Source organism: Panulirus ornatus, chromosome 11 (genome assembly GCF_036320965.1).
Source record: "Panulirus ornatus isolate Po-2019 chromosome 11, ASM3632096v1, whole genome shotgun sequence".
In the NCBI taxonomy this organism is placed as follows: domain Eukaryota; kingdom Metazoa; phylum Arthropoda; class Malacostraca; order Decapoda; family Palinuridae; genus Panulirus; species Panulirus ornatus.
The window spans coordinates 36,127,948-36,133,947 of NC_092234.1; positions in this window are offsets into that span (position 1 = coordinate 36,127,948).

Genomic DNA, 6,000 nt, shown 5'->3' on the forward strand with positions numbered 1-6,000 from the left:
AAAGTATAATAAATGTAAGTATATATATATATATATATATATATATATATATATATATATAGAGAGAGAGAGAGAGAGAGAGAGAGAGAGAGAGAGAGAGAGAGAAAGAATACTTCCCACTTATTCCCTGCATGTCACAGAAGGGAAGGGAGCGGGGGGCTGGAAATCCTCCCCTCTCGTTTTAAGTTTTCCAAAAGAAGGAACAGAGGAGATGGCCAAGTGAGGATATTCCCTGAAAGGCTCTGTCCTCTGTTCTTAATGCTACCTCACTAACACGGGAAATGGCGAATGGTACGGAAAAAAATATATATATAATATTTATATTCATAATTCATACTTGCTGCCTTCATTCATTCCCGTCACCACCCCTGCCAACACATGAAATGACAACCCCCTCTCCCCTCAAGTGCACGAGGTAGTGCTAGGAAAAAACAGCAAAGGCCACATTCATTCACACTCAGTCTCTAGCTGTCATGTATAATGCACTGAAACCACAGCTCCCTTGGCACATCCAGGCCACACAAAACTTTCCATGGTTTACCCCAGACGCTTCACATGCCCTGGTTCAATCCATTGACAGCACATCGACCTTGGTACACCACATCATTCCAATTCACTCTATTCCTTGTACGCCTTTCACCCTCTTGCATGTTCAGGCCCCGATCGCTCAAAATCTTTTTCACTCCATCCCTCCACCTCCAATTTGGCCTCACACTTCTCCTCGTTCCCTCCACCTCTGACACATATGTTCTTTTTGTCAATCTTTCCTCACTCATTCTCTTCATATGACCAAACCATTTCAAAACACCCTCTTCTGCTTTCTCAACCACACTCTTTGTATTACCACACGTCTGTCTTACCCTTTCATTACTTACTCGATCAAACCACCTCACACCATATATTGTCCTCAAACATTTCATTTCCAAGACATCCACTCTCCTCCACACAACTCTGTCTATAGCTCATGCCTTTCATCCATATAACATTATTGGAACCACTATGCCTTCAAAAATGCCCATTTTTGCTTTCCAAGATAATGTTCTTGCCTTCCACACATTTTTCAATGCTCCCAGAACTTTCGCCCCCTCCCCCAACGTATGACTTACTTCCACTTCCATGGTTCTATCCGCTGCCAAATCCACTCCCAGATATCTAAAACACTTCACTTCCTCCAGTTTTTCTCCATTTAAACTTACCTCCCAGTTGACTTGTCCCTCAACCCTATTGTACCTGATAACCTTGCTCTTATTCAAATTTACTCTCAGCTTTCTTCTTTCACACACTTTACCAAACTCAGTCACCAGCTTTTGCAGTTTCTCACCCAGATCAGCTACCAGTGCTATATCATCAGCGAACAACAACTGACTCTCTTCCCAAGCTCTCTCATCCACAACAGACTGCATACTTGCCCCTCTCTCCAAAACTCTTGCATTCACCTCCCTAACTACCCCATCCATAAACAAATTAAACAACCATGTAGACATCAGGCACCCGTGCCACAAACTGACATCCACTGAGAACCAATCACTTTCCTCTCTTCCTACTCGTACACATGCTTTACATCCTCGATAAAAACTTTTCACTGCTTTTAACAACTTGCCTCCCACACCATATATTCTTAATGGGTACCACATAGCATCTCTGTCAACTCCGTTGTATGCCTTCTCCAGATCCATAAATGCTATGTGCAATTCCTTTTGATTTTCTAAGTATTTCTCACCACATACATTCTTCAAAGCAAACACCTGATCCACACATCCTCTACCATATATATATATATATATATATATATATATATATATATATATATATATATATATATATATATATATATATATATTTATCTATTTATTCATTTTGCTTTGTCACTGTCTCCTGTGTTAGCGAGGTAGCGCAAGGAAACAGACGAAAGAATGGCCCAACCCACCCACATACACATATATACATACACGTCTACACACGCAAATATACATACCTATACATCTCAATGTACACATATATATACACACACAGACATATACATATATACACATGTACATAATTCATACTTTCTGCCTTTATTTATTCCCATCGCCACCTCACCACACATGGAATAACAACCCCCTCCCCCCTCATGTGTGCGAGGTAGCGCTAGGAAAAGACAACAAAGGCACCATTCGTTTACACTCAGTCTCTAGCTGTCATGTAACGTACATACCTCCAACAGCCAGGATTGGACCCGGGACCCCTGTGCCACAGGTGAGAATGCTACCACTAGGCTATGGGCCTGGCTAATAGGAAATAACTATTTGAATACAGTGTACTTGAATACCCTTTGTCTCACGTTGGTGAGCAACGGGGTCTACACCGGTTATTTCCCAACAGGCTCACATAGCCAGCAGATAGCATTTTACCGAATCTAACTGTACAACGCAGAGGTATATGAATACGAATAAAGTGCATATAAATGCGCACCTTCATAGGCACTTTATTCGTATATATATATATATATATATATATATATATATATATATATATATATATATATATATTTTTTTTTTGCTTTGTCGCTGTCTCCCGCGTTTGCGAGGTAGCGCAAGGAAACAGACGAAAGAAATGGCCCAACCCACCCCCATACACAATGTATACACACACACGTCCACACACGCAAATATACATACCTACACAGCTTTCCATGGTTCACCCCAGACGCTTCACATGCCCTGATTCAATCCACTGACAGCATGTCAACCCCGGTATACCACATCGATCCAATTCACTCTATTCCTTGCCCTCCTTTCACCCTCCTGCATGTTCAGGCCCCGATCACACAAAATCTTTTTCACTCCATCTTTCCACCTCCAATTTGGTCTCCCACTTCTCCTCGTTCCCTCCACCACCGACACATATATCCTCTTGGTCAATCTTTCCTCACTCATTCTCTCCATGTGCCCAAACCACTTCAAAACACCCTCTTCTGCTCTCTCAACCACGCTCTTTTTATTTCCACACATCTCTCTTACCCTTACGTTACTTACTCGATCAAACCACCTCACACCACACATTGTCCTCAAACATCTCATTTCCAGCACATCCATCCTCCTGCACACAACTCTATCCATAGCCCACGCCTCGCAACCATGCAACATTGTTGGAACCACTATTCCTTCAAACATACCCATTTTTGCTTTCCGAGATAATGCTCTCGACTTCCACACATTCTTCAAGGCTCCCAGGATTTTTGCCCCCTCCCCCACCCTATGATCTACTTCCGCTTCCATGGTTCCATCCGCTGCCAGATCCACTCCCAGATATCTAAAACACTTTACTTCCTCCAGTTTTTCTCCATTCAAACTCACCTCCCAATTGACTTGACCCTCAACCCTACTGTACCTAATTACCTTGCTCTTATTCACATTTTTTTTCTTTTTTTCATACTATTTGCCATTTCCCGCGTAGCGAGGTAGCGTCAAGAACAGAGGACTGGGCCCTTGAGGGAATACCCTCACCTAGCCCCCTTCTCTGTTCCTTCTTTTGGAAAATTTAAAAAAAAAAAAACGAGAGGGGAGGATTTCCAGCCCCCCGCTCCCTTCCCTTTTAGTCGCCTTCTACGATACGCAGGGAATACATGGGAAGTATTCTTTCTCCCCTATCCCCAGGGATAATTTATATATATATATATATATATATATATATATATATATATATATTTTTTTTTTTTTTTTTATACTTTGTCGCTGTCTCCCGCGTTTGCGAGGTAGCGCAAGGAAACAGACGAAAGAAATGGCCCAACCCCCCCCATACACATGTACATACACACGTCCACACACGCAAATATACATACCTACACAGCTTTCCATGGTTTACCCCGGACGCTTCACATGCCTTGATTCAATCCACTGACAGCACGTCAACCCCTGTATACCACATCGCTCCAATTCACTCTATTCCTTGCCCTCCTTTCACCCTCCTGCATGTTCAGGCCCCGATCACACAAAATCCTTTTCACTCCATCTTTCCACCTCCAATTTGGTCTCCCTCTTCTCCTCGTTCCCTCCACCTCCGACACATATATCCTCTTGGTCAATCTTTCCTCACTCATTCTCTCCATGTGCCCAAACCATTTCAAAACACCCTCTTCTGCTCTCTCAACCACGCTCTTTTTATTTCCACACATCTCTCTTACCCTTACGTTACTTACTCGATCAAACCACCTCACACCACACATTGTCCTCAAACATCTCATTTCCAGCACATCCATCCTCCTGCGCACAACTCTATCCATAGCCCACGCCTCGCAACCATACAACATTGTTGGAACTACTATTCCTTCAAACATACCCATTTTTGCTTTCCGGGATAATGTTCTCGACTTCCACACATTTTTCAAGGCTCCCAAAACTTTCGCCCCCTCCCCCACCCTATGATCCACTTCCGCTTCCATGGTTCCATCCGCTGACAGATCCACTCCCAGATATCTAAAACACTTCACTTCCTCCAGTTTTTCACCATTCAAACTCACCTCCCAATTGACTTGACCCTCAACCCTACTGTACCTAATAACCTTGCTCTTATTCACATTTACTCTTAACTTTCTTCTTCCACACACTTTACCAAACTCCGTCACCAGCTTCTGCAGTTTCTCACATGAATCCGCCACCAGCGCTGTATCATCAGCGAACAACAACTGACTCACTTCCCAAGCTCTCTCATCCCCAACAGACTTCATACTTGCCCCTCTTTCCAAAACTCTTGCATTTACCTCCCTAACAACCCCATCCATAAACAAATTAAACAACCATGGAGACATCACACACCCCTGCCGCAAACCTACATTCACTGAGAACCAATCACTTTCCTCTCTTCCTACACGTACACATGCCTTACATCCTCGATAAAAACTTTTCACTGCTTCTAACAACTTGCCTCCCACACCATATATTCTTAATACCTTCCACAGAGCATCTCTATCAACTCTATCATATGCCTTCTCCAGATCCATAAATGCTACATACAAATCCATTTGCTTTTCTAAGTATTTCTCACATACATTCTTCAAAGCAAACACCTGATCCACACATCCTCTACCACTTCTGAAACCACACTGCTCTTCCCCAATCTGATGCTCTGTACATGCCTTCACCCTCTCAATCAATACCCTCCCATATAATTTACCAGGAATACTCAACAAACTTATACCTCTGTAATTTGAGCACTCACTCTTATCCCCTTTGCCTTTGTACAATGGCACTATGCACGCATTCCGCCAATCCTCAGGCACCTCACCATGAGTCATACATACATTAAATAACCTTACCAACCAGTCAACAATACAGTCACCCCCTTTTTTAATAAATTCCACTGCAATACCATCCAAACCTGCTTCCTTGCCGGCTTTCATCTTCCGCAAAGCTTTTACTACCTCTTCTCTGTTTACCAAATCATTTTCCCTAACCCTCTCACTTTGCACACCACCTCGACCCAAACACCCTATATCTGCCACTCTGTCATCAGACACATTCAACAAACCTTCAAAATACTCATTCCATCTCCTTCTCACATCACCACTACTTGTTATCACCTCCCCATTTACGCCCTTCACTGAAGTTCCCATTTGCTCCCTTGTCTTACGCACCCTATTTACCTCCTTCCATATATATATATATATATATATATATATATATATATATATATATATATATAGATATATATATATATATATATATATATATATATATATATATATATATATATTGAAAAGTTTTTACAAAGGATGTAAGGCATGTGTACAAGTAGGAAGAGAGGAAAGTGATTAGTTCCCAGTGAATGTCGGTTTGCGGCATGGGTGTGTTATTTCTCCATGGTTGTTTGATTTGTTTATGGATGGGGTGGTTATGTTGGTGAATGCGAGTTTTGGAGAGAGGCGCACTTATGCAGTCTGTTGTGGGTGAGAGGGTTTGGGGAGTGAGTCAGTTGTTGTTCGCTGATGATACAGCACTGGTGGCTGATCCGGGTGGGAAA